Source organism: Schistocerca nitens, chromosome 4 (assembly GCF_023898315.1).
Source record: "Schistocerca nitens isolate TAMUIC-IGC-003100 chromosome 4, iqSchNite1.1, whole genome shotgun sequence".
Classification (NCBI taxonomy): Eukaryota; Metazoa; Arthropoda; class Insecta; order Orthoptera; family Acrididae; genus Schistocerca; species Schistocerca nitens.
Genome location: NC_064617.1, coordinates 878,342,641 through 878,361,655, shown reverse-complemented (window position 1 = coordinate 878,361,655; position 19,015 = coordinate 878,342,641).

Sequence of the window (19,015 nt, the reverse complement as noted above, 5' to 3'; positions counted from 1 at the left end):
GGAAAGTTGTACTGAAATGCAGGAGGAACTGCAGCGAATTGACGCATGGTGCAGGGAATGGCAATTGAATCTTAATGTAGACAAGTGTAATGTGCTGCGAATACATAGAAAGAAAGATACTTTATCATTTAGCTACAATATAGGAAGTCAGCAACTGGAAGCAGTTAATTCCATAAATTATCTGGGAGTACGTATTAGGAGTGATTTAAAATGGAATGATCATATAAAGTCGATCGTCGGTGAAGCAGATGCCAGACTGAGATTCATTGGAAGAATCCTAAGGAAATGCAATCCGAAAACAAAGGAAGTAGATTACAGTACGCCTGTTCGCCACTGCTTGAATACTGCTCAGCAGTGTGGGATCCGTACCAGATAGCGTTGATAGAAGAGATACAGAAGATCCAACGGAGAGCAGCGCGCTTCGTTACAGGATCATTTAATAATCGCGAAAGCGTTACGGAGATGATAGACAAACTCCAGTGGAAGACTCTGCAGGGGAGATGCTCAGTAGCTCGGTACGGGTTTTGTTGAAGTTTCGAGAACATACCTTCACCGAGGAGTCAAGCAGTATATTGCTCCCTCCTACGTATATCTCGCGAAGAGACCATGAGGATAAAACCAGAGAGATTAGAGCGCACACAGAGGCATACCGACAATTCTTGTTTCCACGAACAATACGAGACTGGAATAGAAGGGAGAACTGATAGACGTACTCAAAGTACCGTCCGCCACAAACCGTCAGGTGGCTTGCGGAGTATGGATGTAGATGTTGTTGTTGTTGTGGTCTTCAGTCCTGAGACTGGTTTGATGCAGCTCTCCATGCTGCTCTATCCTGTGCAAGCTTCTTCATCTCCCAGTACCTACTGCAACCTACATCCTTCTGAATCTGGTTCGTGTATTCATCTCTTGGTCTCCCTCTACGATTTTTACCCTCCACGCTGCCCTCCAAAGGTAAATTTGTGATCCCTTGATGCCTCAAAACATGTCCTACCAACCGATCCCTTCTTCTAGTCAAGTTGTGCCACAAACTTCTCTTCTCCCCAATCGTATTCAATACCTGCTCATTAGTTGTATGATCTACCCATCTAATCTGCAGCATTCTTCTGTAGCACCACATTTCAAAAGCTTGTATTCTCTTCTTGTCCAAACTATTTATCGTCCATGTTTCACTTCCATACATGGCTACACTTTAAGAAACGACTTCCTGACACTTTAATCTTTAATCAATGTTAACAAATTTCTCTTCTTCACAAACACTTTCCTTGCCATTGCCAGTCTACAATTTATATCCTCTCTACTTCGACCATCATCAGTTATTTTGCTCACCAAATAGCAAAACTTCTTTACTGCTTTAAGTGTCTCATTTCCTAATCTAATTCCCTCAGCATCACCCGACTTAATTCCACTACATTCCATTATCCTCGTTTTGCTTTTGTTGATGTTCATCTTATGTCTCCTTTCAAGACACTATCCATTCCATTCAACTGCTCTTCCAAGTCCTTTGCTGTCTCTGACAGAATTACAATGTCATCGGCGAACCTCATAGTTTTTATTTCTTCTCCATGGATTTTAATACCTACTCCGAATTTTTCTTTTGTTTCCTTTACTGCTTGCTTAATATACAGATATGTATATGTAGATGTACATGCCGAATATTTCATGTTCAAGCTAGACGGAACATCAGCACGCGGGTACCTGTATGTATGAACATTCGTTAACAATGAATTCCCGCATCGCAGCGCTGGCCTGCAGCGTCGCCTCGTGTCACGGTTTGTGATCCTTTCCTGAGGAGGCTCGTCAAAGACTGGTCTATGCGCCTCCCAAAAACTTTGCGTCAAATGTGACGGTCCATAGCAACAGCGATGAACGTAACAACACCAGGCACGGCCGCAAAAGTGCGGGACGAGTATGCGTATCGCCTTCACGTTTGCCGTGCATCCAGTGGACGGCACTCTGGGCATGTGTGAAAGGTAAACGAAATCTTAAATCCTACAACTAGCTGTGAAAGGTAGCGTGAAGTTGTACAAATATGTGCATGCATGTAAAATATATGAAACGAGCTCCTCGTCCAAGCTTTGCAGGCCCAATGGATGTCGACTGGCCACCTCGGCATCCTCGGGCCAAAGGCATCACGTGGCGGTGGGAGGGGTGGGGGTGGTTGGGGGTCAGCGCACCCACATCTCCTGGCCATTTTGCCCACTTCTCAAATCGTTGAGTGACTATTTCAGCTTGTCAGCTGGCATCACGAACTTGACTGCACCCCGTACCAGACCTTCCACCAAGGAAAAAAACCTTGAGCATACCGGGAATCGAACCCGAGTCCTCTTCATGGCAACTGTTTTTAGATTAGATTTACTTTCATTCCAATTGATCCGTAGTGAGGAGGTCCTCCAGGATGTGGAACATGTCAGAAAAACAACAATACATGACAAATATTTACATCTAAAACAAATAAGCTAATGTACCATTCCACAGGTCCCAAGTGGAATGATCGCCATTTTTTAATGAACACTAAGAGTCATTTTACAAATACTAATGCCCTGAATTTAAAATAAAAAAGTTTTTTATTTATTTATAAGGTAATACAACTACTGTAATACTTATTTACGGTGAACACATTACTGCATTGAAATGGTGCAGAAGTTAGATTATACAAACACACACACACACACACACACACACACACACACACACACACACACACACACATGCTGACCATTCAGCTACTGATTCAGACTGTAGAAGGTATGCCCTTGTAAAATCGGATAGTTCTTTTGAAACTGATAATGCATGTAGAAAATAGTCTTGTGAAATCGGAACAGTGTTTTTGAAACACCCTGTACTTGCAGAAAAGACTTCCTAACACTTTCATATTCGTTGTTAACAAATTTATCAAGAGCTTTCCTTCCTAATACAGTTTCCTCCGAATCATCTGATTTGCACTCTAACCTTGTTTTACTTTTATTTGTATCGATACCGTAACCTATTTCAAGACATTATAATTCCGTTCATTTTATCTTCTCTGACATTTTATCTTCTCTGTCATCCGCAAACTTCAAAATTTCAGAGAGTGTGTTCCGATCGACGTCGTCGAAAGCCGAACGGGTTTGCAGTAAAGTAAAACTGTCCTCGACCCGAATGTTAGTGTAAACACGTCAGCGCTATGGATGCGGTGTGCTCTTGTCTTCCCCCGACCTCTGAACTGACACGCAGCCAGCTACAGGGGGAACAGCAGTTTGATGTTTACTCCGAACTATGCAACAACTTGACATTTTTCTGCGAAGCAAGAATTGTGCGAATTCATGCGGTCACCAAACGCTGAGCAAAAAATGAAGGCAAGGGCACTTGGATGGGCAGGTCACGTGTCTCACATGCCTTCGGCTTGGCAGACAAGGAAAAACGTGGATGGACGAAATGATGAAAAACCACGATAGGGAAAATGTCGGGGCTAATCAAATTGGACACAAGCAGCTCAGCAGGGCTGTCACTGGGGGCAGACTGTGAGGTCAGCGCATGACCTCCAATATCGACAAGTAAGTGTCTTTGGACCTTCAGTAATTTTGTGATGTATTTCCTGAGGATATGCCGCTCTACTGTATGGTTAAATTATGATGCAGTTCTCTTAGGTAAAATTGTACCCCATTCGGATCCCCAAGTGATAGTGTCATTATCAAAAACAAATCACACATTGGAAAGCTTGATCCCTTGATTGGATAGGTAGGTTGGAAAATGTATAAAGCGAAACAGTGAGACGCGGGACAGGGAAAACAGGATTTCTGGTTATGCCGGTAGAGAATTATCAACAGAAAATCAGCTATGGGTAATGCAGTACAGCGAATTCATTATCATACTCAATACAGCTACAGCACCAACAACCAATAAAATGGTACAGGTGTATATGCCCACAAGCTTTGCAGATGACAGCGACATGGAAAGAATGTATGATCAGGCAAAATAAATCATTCAGGTAGTTAAGGGACATGTAAGTTTAGTTGTGTAATTCAACTGACAGAAACAATCGTATGAAAAGGAAAGTTGCCACTCACTATATAGCGGAGATCTAAGTCGCAGATAACCGGCCGGTGTGGCCGAGCGCTTCTAGGCGCTTCAGTCTGGAACCGCGCGACCGCTACGGTCGCAGGTTCGAGTCCTGCCTCGGGCATGGATGTGTATGATGTCCTTAGGTTAGTTAGGTTTAAGTAGATCTAAGTCTAGGGACTGTTGACCTCAGATGTTAAGTCCCATAGTGCTTAGAGCCTTTTGAACCATTTGAAACCATCCCTCTGCTCAGAGGGCAGAGAACATACTCGTAGTTCCATTGCAGAGAGCTGTGTACATTTATTACTTGCTTTTCTTCAACTATGGCTTTTTGTATTTGATAACTTTCTTCAATTATTACTTTTTTTTGGGGGGCTGTTGCTGCATTTGGGAATTTTAAAATTAGTATCTGTTGGGCTATGTTTCTTGTCCATAAGGAGTTCAGCAAATGTGGAATGACAGCTGTTACTTTTTAATGCTCTTCTGTGTTCTGTCTCTTGTATTAAAGTTTCTGTCTCTGGTATTAAAGTTTCTGCTTGTCTGTCCTATATAAACTGATTTATTTATTTATTTTGATCCAACATCAACTGATTACTAAAGAAATTTTTTGTTCCAGTCTTCTGGATAAGCCTTACTAACTAGAGTTACATATTATTGCCTGACTTTATTCTCTATACAACTTTTTCTAAATTTCGCTGAGATAACAATGCTACATATATGGACTACACATAAAAACAATTTGCTATTGCAATACACGGATTAAGAAATTTACAGTTTGTGACACAGTCTTCAGATTTGAGATTCAAATATTTACGGTTTGTGACACAGTCTTCAGATTTGAGATTCAAATATTTACGGTTTGTGACACAGTCTAAGATCTGAGATTCATATATTTTTAGATAGATGGTCTTCCATCATACGAGTGTACTAAATCTAGAAACTCGTCTGTTGAAGAAACAGTATTGTTTAGGAGTCATAATTTTAATTTCATTTTTAGTTCTGTAATAGGCAATTTGGAGATGTTAGGATGGAAGCAATTCAATAGTTTTATGCCTGCATAGTGAGGGCTTTTCTCATAAAGTGTTGCTTCATGTGAGATGCTGTAGGGTGTCTCTCTATCTCTAGTGTTGTCATCATGTATTTCTTTGTTAAGTGTTCTGTTACTCTTTACTGCGATAACGATTATATTAAGTACATACAGGTTATGAACAGTTAGTATTTTAAATTTCCAAGATGTTACACTAGGCGGGTGTAAAATGAATGTGCGCAATGCTAAAATGAAGATTTGGCCCTGTCTGACTATCCCCTGAAGCAGATCTTAGGATCTCTTAATTCTATAAATTACAATCTGAACATAAATGAATGATGAATGCAACTAATCCTACTAAATGATAAATGTTGGCCGGCCGAAGTGGCCGTGCGGTTAAAGGCGCTGCAGTCTGGAACCGCAAGACTGCTACGGTCGCAGGTTCGAATCCTGCCTCGGGCATGGATGTTTGTGATGTCCTTAGGTTAGTTAGGTTGAACTCGTTCTAAGTTCTAGGGGACTAATGACCTCAGCAGTTGAGTCCCATAGTGCTCAGAGCCATTTTTGATAAATGTTGTTCCTGCTTATATATTTATTGTAGATTAAAAATATCCTTATATTACAAAGTTTACATTTCCTAAGTAAAATTACTAATCAATTGCCCAACTCTGCCCCTTATTATGACTGCGCGATCTAATATCAATAACGCGAAATGACTGACATCATCTACGTACCAAACACTAGAAGATACTACTTTCAAACATGATCTACGGTGGTGTGGAACTTCAGTGCAAATAAACTAATGTGATCACAGCTGTTTAGCTTTATAGGACTAATAAGCCGAAGCAATTTGCGATATCACCGTATGTACTGCGTCTGGTGCGTCAGCGTGCTGATTCTCGTAGACGTCTGCGTCTCTGGAAGAACTCCAGCCACAAAAATAAAAACTCTTTCAAACACTAGGACGGTAGTCCACTGACTAATATACTCTAATACTGGCTTCTCCTCTCTGTGTTCTACAGGCGAGAAACGCGAACGCCCAGCCACAAGGACGCAGTTCAGATAACGTCTCAACGTAAGTATAGGTAGAAGTGCTCTCAATTACTGAACGCTGCGTACTCAACGACGACTTCCAACCCGGAGGTGAAGTCCAGAATCGTATAGGTTCCCAACAGTACAGTGCCTAACTGTTCTAACTACAAACTCGCCTGAGAGCAAAGACAGCAAATCCATCTGCCCCAACAAAGATGATATCGAGCGACCGTCACAAACGGGCGCTCACAACGGAAGACCTCGTCTCTCTAGCACTGGCTTCCCAGCAAGGCTTGGCACCCCACCATCGTAGTTCCGAAAACGAGTCATATTCCCGAAACCACGGAATATTCTCCCTCTCTACAGATTCTTCCGAACACCGAACAACCATATTTTAGTCTTTTGTCGTCCAGCACGGAAAGTCTGCGTGGAAAAACCTATACTCGTACAATGATATGTTTCTGAGTAAAAATCCTTGGAAGTAACCCAGCCTGTGTGGTTTCCGAGGTGCCGCTTCTTCGTTCCTCTCACCTGCGTCCTAGATTTTCAGCTTTCGGAAGTATTATCCGGTTATCCTTCCAGCCCCTACTACAATAGCGGCCGACCGTCACCCTATTCTGCTCCAGAGCTCAGGTGCCATGACGTCTGTCTTATTCATTCCTTCTCAGTGCTGCAGGCTCTTCTCATCTTCACTACATCTCTCTTCCTCGTTGACATTGACAGTCTCTGTCTCTCATTATAACTGGTTCTCTACCACATTCACTTTCTCCTTCTCTTTATTCCTCTCCCACTGGCTCTGTCTCCTTCACCCTTTTCCTGCCGCTGTTCTCTCACTGTCAACTATGTTCCACTGCCATTGTGTCCCTCTCTTGCCCTCACAACAACTGACTCCTTCGCTCTTTTTATACCACAAACACTGTCTATTGTCTTCCAATATTTATTACTTTTCAATCTCTTTCCCACTACCATTGTCTTCTTCTCTCAACATAAAAAAGGGCAAAAATGTTCGCTAACCAAAATTTTTGAAAAATTTATCATGGTGCTATGGTGCTGAGGAAGGCAGAATGAAGCAGCTAGTACTCCACTTTTCATTCCGAGTCAGTTAAACGGGGGCATATTTGCCTATTTTATGCTTCTACAGGAGCTTTCTCCGTTGGTTCCCTTCTTTTTCCTGCTATAGTGTGTCACACGTATGAAAAAAAAACTTTATGGACCAGTAAAATTTCTATAGTTTACTTATGTGAAATCGAAATAAGGCAAAAGTAATTTTACACCTGAGACCGGATTTTACGAGCACAAACATTTTGCGTGAGCATCAGTATTACAACATGAGGTTCCCATATGACAATGCAGACACTTTACAGCATATATCTGCGTGCTACGTCACTTGTAAACTACGTTTTCGCCTAATACGGGATTGTACGTGGATATTTTACGTGTACAATAGGGTACTTTCGACTTCTGTATGTCGGAAACGGATAACGATATCCATGAAATTTTCAGGGTTCGAGATCAGAGTCTTACGAATATATCGTAAAAATTACAGCCGTTTGTTGTGCGTAGTCGTCTAGGAACCCGTTGTTCGTTTCTGATAGCCAAAAACCATGTTTTGTGGTATTTCTCGATAATGGATGAAGATTTTTGAAAATAGGAAGACGGAAATTAGATAAGTACCTAGAGAATAAACATCCACAAGCTGAGCAATTTGCTGCGGTTAGTTATTTCAATAACCGCTGCTTACGACGAAAAAATGGTGAAAAACGCCTTTTACACGTTGTCTCAGGAATCACCCATGAACTAAATGGCGCCTATGTAAACCCCTTAAGGCGCAATGTAGAGCACATCTAATGCAAAAGGAATCAGTCGACTTGCTCCATTTTCCTATGGTGCAGGAAGTGTGTAATATTCAAAAACTGACCTTGTAACGTAGGATGGTTGCAGTAAAACGATCAAAAACATTTCACCCTACCTTTCTATCAGCAATAGAACCCAAAGTATGAGGCCGGGAAGAATATCGCTTTAACGAGCACGTTTTGGAACGTCTGTTGATAGTAAACTTCACTTACAAAATGGCGTCCCTACCATCGCGGCCCATGTTAAAGCTATCCTTACATGGGACGAGGCAGCTAACGTTGACGTGGGCGCAGACGGGAAATGCAATCTCATTAGACACATCTCCCACATCAGATGGGACGTGCTGGTTAATGTGATTTGCGAACAAACGCTTTCCAGCGGTACTTGTCGGTCATCTCTGGCTCGCAAACCACACAGTTTGTTTGCGAAAATGGACGCGCGTAAAATTCCTAGGTTAGCGCTATAAAAACACACATCTCCTCCCATGTCCATATGCTAGTCATGTTGTTCTGTCTGTAGTATACATAATTGAAAAAAGTTCAGTATCTATGAATATGTTAGAAGACAAGAAGAAAAGTTCGATGTCCAATCAGTAAAGACATCGGCTTGTAGAACTCCACAAAATCGGACGAACTCACTCCTGAGAGAGAAAAAATGGTTCAAATGGCTCTGAGCACTATGGGACTTAACTTCTGAGGTCATCAGTCCCCCAGAACTTAGAACTACTTAAACCTAACTAACCTAAGGACATCACACACATCCATGCCCGAGGCAGGATTGGAACCTGCGACCGTAGCGATCGCGCGGTTCCAGACTGTAGCGCCTAGGACCGCTCGGCCATAGCGGCCGGCTCCTGAGAGAGAGCGTACTTACAAATACACTACATCGAATATTATAGAACTATTTCTATTAATTTAGTAAAGAAGTCCCGCTACTTTTTAGAAACAATGAAGGAGGAGAAAAAATTGATACAGCAAGAACTGGACCCGCTACACACTGTTTTGTAACTTGGTGTCTCTATCAACTATGCTACGTTGAAATTCTACTAGAAATGACGTTGTATTTTATGTTATGACATTCTGTGAGCTTGAATCGCCGATACGTTATTAACTGACATTTAATTATAACAAATCCTAGCAAGAATGACTCGATTTTGATAAGTCTTCGAAGTGACGTTGTCTCAAAACGATGTACTTTCATAACAGGTGAGCTATAACATAAAATAACTAAATATGAACATTCTTTAACCATCAATATGACGTTTCTGACCATTTTTACAACAAATCTCTTCAATTGCGACGAGTTTTCGAAAGAGCCTCACTGCGCTGGTGCGTGGAAACAGCATATATTCATAGGGTGTAAGCTATAATGTAAACCCCACCAAATATGGGTCTCAACGGCAAACGACAAGTACAATATGGAGTTCTGCTTGTGACGTAGAGAGCATTCCTGTCTCTTATTCGTTCAATCTTTCGTAGCACTTTGGCGAAACATTGCAGAACTTATTTTGTGTTTCGCGCGAGGCAGTGGCTCCTAAACGTAAATAACAGGAAGTGACGTCACAAAACTCGCACAGCTCGACGCCAACATTAGCTAACTCATCCCGTGAGACGACGGCCTGGCTGGCGCGCGTCACATTGCAACACTCTCCAGTCTCGGCTAGAAGCCCCACTACACTAGCCCCGGGTCACTCGGCCGGCCATCGCCTGCCATTGCTCTGACGCCACCAAAAACTGCCATCTCCTACTTGCGGGCAGGAGGTAAGTGGAGTAAGGGTACCGTTCGCAAGCTACGTATTATCCTATACGGATCTGCCCTTACAAACTTCTATTTGGCTTTTTCAAAATAAAGGCATATTCAATTCTAAAAAGTAAATCTATATAAAAAATCCTCATGCAGATATTCCACACCTAAATTTATAGTAATTGTGAATAACAAGACAGACATAATCATTCTTTATTTGAAAGCGTGAAACATCCCCTTAGAAAAATTAGTGAATTACTGTGCTGATAAACCACTACGTTATTTGATTTTCAAACAGCTGAGCAAAACTGAACGTACTCAGACATTACTCTCTTTACTTATTCTGATCAACACTAAACTAACACACAATGTTCTTAGCGCAACGCAATCTGACTTTCAAGAATCCCTACAAAAGAATGGCCCTGACTTACAGTAACCAGATTCCTTGACTTGCGCCATAGGGTGGTGGGGTTTCGGGTTCAGCTGAATAGATAAGGAGTTCACTACACTCAGCTGGCGGCTACACGGGTAGCGGAGGCTGTGTGGCGTGGACTGGGCGGTTTTTTTAGGTTAGAAGGCCTCGGGAAAGTACGGGGTGGGCTGCAATCTCAAAGAGTGCATGGCAAATACAGGACGTGCTCGGATCAAGGAACAGTCGGAATTGTAGTTGTAAATTGTTGTAGTTGTGCTGGGAAAGTCCCTGAGCTTCAAGCGCTAATAGAAAGCACAGAAGCTGAAATCGTTATAGGTACAGAAAGCTGGCTAAAGCCTGAAATAAGTTCTGCAGAAATTTTTACGAAGTCTCAGACGGTGTTCAGGAAAGATAGATTAGGCAGAATTGGTGGTGGAGTGTTTGTGTCTGTCATTAGTGGTTTATCTTGTAGTGAAGTCGAAGTAGATACTCTGTGCGAATTGGTATGGGTGGAGGTTATACTTAACACCCGAACTAAGTTAATAATTGACTCCTTCTACCGACCCCCAGAATCCGATGATATAGTTGCTGGACAGTTCAGAGAAAATTTGAGTCTCGTAACAAATAAATACCCCACTCATACGGTTATAGTTGGTGGGGACTTCAACCTTCCCTCGATATGTTGGCAAAAATACTTGTTCAAAACCGGTGGTAGGCAGAAAACATCTTCCGAGATTGTCCTAAATGCTTTCTCCGAAAATTATTTCGAGCAGTTAGTCCACGAACCCACGCGAATTGTAAATGGTTGCGAAAACACACTTGAGCTCTTAGCCACAAACAATTCAGAGCTAATTGAGAGCATCATGACTGATACAGGGATTAGTGATCACAAGGTCGTTGTAGCTAGGCTCAATACCGTTTCTTCCAAATCCACCAGAAACAAACGCAAAATAATTTTATTTAAAAAAGCGGATAAAGTGTCACTAGAAGCCTTCCTAAGAGACAATCTCCATTCCTTCCGAACAGACTATGCAAATGTAGACGAGATGTGGCTCAAATTCAAAGATATAGTAGCAACAGCAAGTGAGAGATTCATACCTCATAAATTGGTAAGAGATGGAACTGATCCCCCATGGTACACAAAACAGGTCCGAACACTGTTGCAGAAGCAACGGAAAAAGCATGCGAAGTTCAGAAGAACGCGAAATCCCGAAGATTGGCTAAAATTTATAGACGTGCGAAATTTGGCACGGACTTCAATGAGAGATGCCTTTAATAGGTTCCACAACGAAACATTGTCTCGAAATTTGGTAGAAAATCCGAAGAAATTCTGGTCGTATGTAAAGTACACAAGCGGCAAGACGCAGTCAATACCTTCGCTGCGCAGTGCCGATGGTACTGTTACCGACGACTGTGCCGCTAAAGCGGAGTTATTGAACGCAGTTTTCCGAAATTCCTTCTCCAGGGAAGACGAATGGAATATTTCAGAATTTGAAACACGAACAGCTGCTAGCATGAGTTTCTTAGAAGTAGATACCTTAGGGGTTGCGAAGCAACTCAAATCGCTTAATACGGGCAAGTCTTCAGGTCCAGATTGTATACCGATTAGGTTCCTTTCAGATTACGCTGATACAATAGCTCCCTACTTAGCAATCATATACAACCGCTCGCTCACCGATAGATCTGAACCTACAGATTGGAAAATTGCGCAGGTCGCACCAGTGTTTAAGAAGGGTAGTAGGAGTAATCCATCGAACTACAGACCTATATCATTGACGTCGGTTTGCAGTAGGGTTTTGGAGCATATACTGTATTCAAACATTATGAATCACCTCGAAGGGAACGATCTGTTGATACGTAATCACCATGGTTTCAGAAAACATCGTTCTTGTGCAACGCAGCTAGCTCTTTATTCGCACGAAGTAATGGGCGCTATCGACAGGGGATCTCAAGTTGATTCCGTATTTCTAGATTTCCGGAAAGCTTTAGACACCGTTCCTCACAGGCGACTCTAATCAAGCTGCGGGCCTATGGGGTATCGTCTCAGTTGTGCGACTGGATTCGTGATTTCCTGTCAGGAAGATCGCAGTTCGTAGTAATAGACGGCAAATCATCGAGTAAAACTGAAGTGATATCAGGTGTTCCACAGGGAAGCGTACTGGGACCTCTGCTGTTCCTGATCTATATAAGTGATCTGGGTGACAATCCGAGCAGTTCTCTTAGGTTGTTCGCAGATGATGCTGTAATTTACCGTCTAGTAAGGTCATCCGAAGACCAGTATCAGTTGCAGAGCGATTTAGAAAAGATTGCTGTTTGGTGTGGCAGGTGGCAGTTGACGCTAAATAACGAAAAGTGTGAGGTGATCCACATGAGTTCCAAAAGAAGTCCGTTGGAATTCGATTACTCGATAAATAGTACAATTCTCAAGGCTGTCAATTCAACTAAGTACCTGGGTGTTAAAATTACGAACAACTTCAGTTGGAAAGACCACATAGATAATATTGTGGGGAAGGCGAGCCAAAGGTTGCGTTTCATTGGTAGGACACTTAGAAGATGCATCAAGTCCACTAGGGAGACAGCTTACACTACACTCGTTCGTCCTCTGTTAGAATATTGCTGCGTGGTGTGGGATCCTTACCAGATGGGATTGACGGAGGACATCGAAAGGGTGCAAAAAAGGGCAGCTCGTTTTGTATTATCACGTAATAGGGGAGAGAGTGTGGCAGATATGATACGCGAGTTTGGATGAAAGTCATTAAAGCAAAGACTTTTTTCGTCGCAGCGAGATCTATTTACGAAATTTTAGTCACCAACTTTCTCTTCCGAATGCGGAAATATTTTGTTGAGCCCAACCTACATAGGTAGGAATGATCATCAAAATAAAATAAGAGAAATCAGAGCTCGAACAGAAAGGTTTAGGTGTTCGTTTTTCCTGCGCGCTCTTCGGGAGTGGAATGGTAGAGAGATAGTATGATTGTGGTTCGATGAACCCTCTGCCAAACACTTAAATGTGAATTGCAGAGTAATCATGTAGATGTAGAATCACTTACGTCACAAAAATGTTCGTTACTCGAAATACTGTAATATAGCGATCACCAATACTGCCAGCTAAATAAAAGATTCTAACTACTGAAGGCACTAACTACTGGTAGTCATAGTCAGCAAATGTACTCTGATGGACACACGTCCAGATCATCAGCTCTCATAACTCCGCCATCTCATTCCCCACATCCACCACTGCTGGCGGCTCACCTCCAACTGCTCAACGCTACGCGCTGTTCACATCCAACTGCCCAACACTTAAATAGCAAATATTCCAACAATGCAAACCAGCAACAGACTTCACACAACACAGTCAGTGATTTTCATATAGAGCGCTACGTGGCGTTACCAACATAAAAACCTAAACAGCCTACTTACATAGGTTACCAGCATAAAAACCTAAACAACCTACTTACAAGCGTTTGGGTGAGCACATATCTGAAATTTAATATCTTATTCAACAACTACATAGTATTTAAAATTCTTCACTGCCTATGCTAAAATGTCGTGTGACTAGGGCCACCCGTCGGGTAGACCATTTGCCGGGTTCAAGTCTTTCGATCTGACGCCACTTCGGAGTCTTGCGCGTCAATGAGGATGATGATTAGGACAACACAACATAACACCCAGTCCCTGGGGGGAGAAAAATCTCCGACCCAGCCAGGAATCGAACCCGGGCCCTTAAGATTGACATTCCGTCGCGCTGACCGCTCAGCTACCGGGCCATTTATTTACTGCCTATGCTGAAGCAAATGTCTCCTCATAGCTATGACCATTCAATTTCAATAAGGAATTTACACTGAAGAGGCAAAGAAACTGGTATAGGCATGCATATTCAAACACAGAGATATGTAAACAGGCAGAATACGGCACTGCGGTCGGCAACACCTATATAAGACAACAAGTGTCTGTCGCGCTATTTAGATCGGTTACTGCTGCTACAATGGCAGGTTATCAAGATTTAAGTGAGTCTGAACGTGATGTAGTAGTCGGCGCACGAGCGATGGGACACAGCATCTCCGAGGCAGCGGTGAAGTGGCGATTTTCCCGTACGACCATATCATGAGAGTACCGTGAATATCAGGAATCCGATACAACATCAAATCTCCGACATCGCCGGACGGAATAAGATTCTGCAAGAACGGGACCGACGACGGCTCAAGACAATCGTTCAACGTGACAGAAGTGCAACCCTTCCGCAAATTGCTGCAGATTTCAGTGCTGAGCCATCAAGTATCAGCGTGCGAACCATTCAACGAAACATCATCGATATGGGCTTCCGGAGCCGAAGTCCCACTCGTGTACCCTTGATGACTGCACGACACAAAGCTTTAAGCCTCGCCTGGGCCCATCAACACCGACAATGAACTGTTTATGGCTGTTAACATGTTACCTAGTAGGACGAGTCTCGTTTCAAATTGTGTGGAGCGGATGGACGTGTACGGCTATGGAAACAACCTCATGAATCCATGGACCCTGCAAGTCAGCAGGTGACTGTTCAAGCTGGTGGAGGCACTGTAACAGTGTGGGGCGTGTGCAGTTGGAGTGATATGGGACCCCTGATACGACTCTGACAGGTGACATATACGTAAGAATCCTGTCTGATCCCCTGCATCCATTCACGTCCATTGTGGATACCGACGAACTTGGGCAATTCCAACAGGACAAGACGATACCCCACACGTCCAGAATGGCTACAGAGTGGTTCCAGGAACACCCTTCTGAGTTTAAACATTTCCGCAGGCAACCGAACTGCCCAGAAATGAACATTATTGAGCATATCTGGAATGCCTTGGAACGTGCTGTACATAAGAGATCTCCACCCTCTCATACTCTTACGTATTTATGGGCAGGCCTGTAGGATTCATGGTGTCAGTTCCCTCCAGCACTACCTCAGACATTAGTCGAGTCCATGTCACGTCGTGTTGAGGCACTTCTGCGTGCTCGCAGGGGCCCTACACGGTATTAGGCAGGTGTACTAGTTTCTTTGGCTCTTCAGTGTATACGCGGACAGTTCATACTGTCAATCAGTATATATGTCCTGCAAAAACACACCATTGACTCAAAAGTGATTCGGACTGAAAGCTGTCGCTATTATTTTCTCTGGGTCTGACAAAGTGCCCTTCTGATTTATCACAGGACCAAAAAACTTTATTGCAATAAAACCAAAATGGACTTCCGTAAATTTTTTCAATAAATAGAACCTTTCACCACCAAGGCTGAATTTTTCGCTCTGCGTTCTCCCTTTCTAATAATATTTCTTCACTCCAAGCTTTTCTTTCCTGATATCTCACTTTTGTAAGCACACTGGTTCTTTGAGGTACCTGCTAGCCTCTTTGATCATTAACTTCCTGTGTAGATATATGATTGTAGCTGGTACTATTATTATTATTATTATTTTCCTAGGTGGTTCCCATTTCTTTCCTTGATGTTCACCGCTTTTTCTGTTATTATCATAGCTGTGCAGGCCACAATTCTGCCTAAGCTCTTGCTTTTGATATCGACCTTCTCCCCTGTCATTTATATTTTCATTGTTGTGAACATCTGTCCAGTAGATGACCTTTCTTTCAGTCCTCTCCCTAGATATATTGAAATAGTCTAATTTGTCCAGAGGCTCTAATAATGGTCGAGTATGTGTCCAGATTTGTCCCACATGATGATACCTAACTAGATCTAGTAACTTAGTTATTAATACTTCGTTAAGTGAAGTTTCGTGATCAGTTTATCGAAATAAAGTGCTTCGTTAAGACGCTATTCCACAAAGTTGTGCTAACCACAGGAACTGTTGTTTTATCATTGTGGACTAAGCAAGTGTAATCTTTATTTCCTCTGAGCATTCTCGGACCTATATTTGGCCCTGAAAAATTGGAGAAAATTTCTTTCGTTTTGAAGTTTTCAGTATTAAGCGCTTCCCATTGAGCAGCATCTCCGTCCAGTTGAGTAATCATAAACATAAAGGTCTCCTGGTTACTCAGGTTGTAGCCAAGAACCATGAAATGATTTCAAAATATTACAGGGCATATTCCACCGTTTGGTTTAAAATGAGAAAAATCTTTTACATAGTTCCTCATCCCAAACTTTAATTTCTCCACCCAGTAACCGTTGTTTTTGCTGTGGGCTATTACTTTCTGTACTGTGAAAAGAGTCCTCTGACCGCTGAATCCCAGTAGATGTCCTTCCCCTACTATTCTGATTACTCACATCGTCTCTACTGTATGGAGTTCAAGCTAGAAAGCATCCACTAGTTAAATTCAGTTCGTTAAGTGTGAGTTTCACCTTGTCCACAAAAATTAACTTACTATACAGATATACTAGTCTGTTTAACTTTCTCAGCTATCCACTCTTCTGTTTTTCCAGCTTTGTATCAACAGACAGCCATAAACTTTTAATTTGTTGTTGCAGTTGACAGTTATCCTTTCCTATCCCTGAAAATATTCCACCTATTTCACTCTGATACATAAGGTCACTCGAATGAAAACGAGTCTAGTGGGAAAACTAATTAATTGTTTATTATTTGAAAGTAATCGCCAAAGTTGTTAATAGATTTATCTCACTGTGAGACAAGACGGTCAATGCCTTCATGGAAAAATGTTTGCCGTTGCCCACGGAACCATGATTCTGTTCAGGTGTGGACCTCTTTGTCCTAGGGACATCGACTCCCATGAATGACTTTCATCGGCGCTTCAAAAACACAGAATTCGCATAAGGAGAGATCGGGACTGTATGATGCACGAGTATGAGGACTTCCCAGCGAAACTTGTGCAGCGTAGTGGAAAGAAACAGTTAACAAAACGCACTTCCACACGTTGCCAAGGATAATTCGACTACGCTGCAGAAGTTTCGTCGGATAGCCCTTACACATCGTCCATACAGTTCCCATCTCTCCTCATGCGATTTCCACATTTTGGAGCGCTGAAGAAAGACATTCATGACCGTCGATTTGCTTCGGATAAAGAGGCGCACTCCTGGATACAACCATGGTTCTACAGGTAAAGGAAAACATTTTTCTATAAAGGCACTGACCGTATTCTCTCACAGTGGGATAAATGCATGGCGATTACTTTTGAAACAATAAACGGTCTATTTACTTTTCTCTATCTGTCTATTTCCATTTGGCTGACCCTTATATGTTAATATTTTCATCTAGTTTACTACATTTCTCCTCTATTTGTTCTGTAAATCCTTCAGCAACAGCGCTATTGTCTCCGCCCCTGGTAGCTCAGTGATGCTGGCACGGTAGCTCAGCGTGTTCGGTCAGAGGGCTGCGTGCTCTCTGTAATAAAAAACACTGAGTCAAGGAATCAACGATCAACTTGAATGAATTTTTGTGACGTCCGCCCAGACCAAACGCAACGAACTATATCGAACAAAACGAGGGGAAAAAAGTGGTCAGCGCAACAGATCGTCAATCATAAGGGCCTGGGTTCGATTCCCGGCTGGGTCGGAGATTTTTCTCTTCTCAGGGAGTAGGTTTTGAGTTCTCCTTATCATCATGTCCAGGAATTGAACTCAGTTCGTTTACTTTTCCTTCCAAAGCTGCTACCTTACTTTTGACCGGCTCGTGATTTTTAATAACGTCTTTATAAATGTCTCTCCTGTCTCTCTGGGATTCCATCAAGACTATTGTCTCACTTTAACTGTTCTCAACTTGTAGTTGGCTAGGCCAACAACTGTTTTATCCATTTCTGCTGGTAATTCCGACATTAAGGACAGTAATTTCAAATAACTGATCACACCTCTGGTCCTTAACTGACCTTCTGACTACTAAATAATATGTTACAATACCAGTGTCAGACGCAGTACTACTCCACAATGCTACACACAGATCACTCAACTAAAATCTATTACGGTAATTGATAATTAAAATGCTATTAAAACACGCTCGATCTTTGAGATGTCTGGACATCGCTTCCATTAGTCCAGGCAAATTAGAAAAAAAAATTGCTTCAACCCGGGCAATTTAAAAAAGAAGCTGAAAATTGGCAGAAACGCTAAGGATGATGACCAGATCAAAATCCCAAAAGTGCTCAAAAGTCAACTTTGAGAAAAAATCCACCGTCTTGGAATTTTCGAGTTTGAACCATACTAACTGACCAAGCGTCCGAATGGCTTCATTTTTGCGCCAAATTGTTTGTTTTGCCATCTGTGTTTGTATCCAAAAACCGCATCAGAAAGAGTTAATATTCCGTATATTTTGGCAGATATTTGCTTTGTAATTAAAAGCAATAGTGAACACTTGGCACACCTTGCCGAGTGCATGTCTACCGGTGTGGCAGCCGATGACAGTGTTTCCTGTGACGACGGTATTTTTCTCGGTTCATAAAAATGGTTCAAATGGTTCTGAGCACTATGGGACTTAACTTCTGAGGTCATCAGTCCCCTAGAACTTAGAACTACTTAAACCTAACTAACATAATGACATCACACACATTCATGCCCGAGGCATGACCGTAGCGGTCGCGCGGTTCTAGACTGTAACGCCTAGAACCGCTCGACCACCGCGGCCGGCTATTTTTTTCTCGGTCAGCGACTCAATGACGTCCAATTAAAGAGAAAACTAAAAGTCACCTCTCTTGCCTCTGTGTTTACAATGGCCAAAACCAAACACACTGTCGTCGAAATAAAACCAAATCAACTTTTTCATCGGATGCTGTGTGTTGTCTGCAGTGATGATGACCTTGGAGAATACTGAAATACGAACTAGCAGCGAGGCTCCCTGCGCAGCTTGACAGGACACTGATGCGAAATGGCACGAAGTCTGAACTAATCGACGTTCCTGAAGAGATGTCCAGTAAATTGCAGCCAACTCCGCTTCCAGTACGTCACTAATATCGTCGGTTAGCACGCCATGGACTCTGACCAGAATC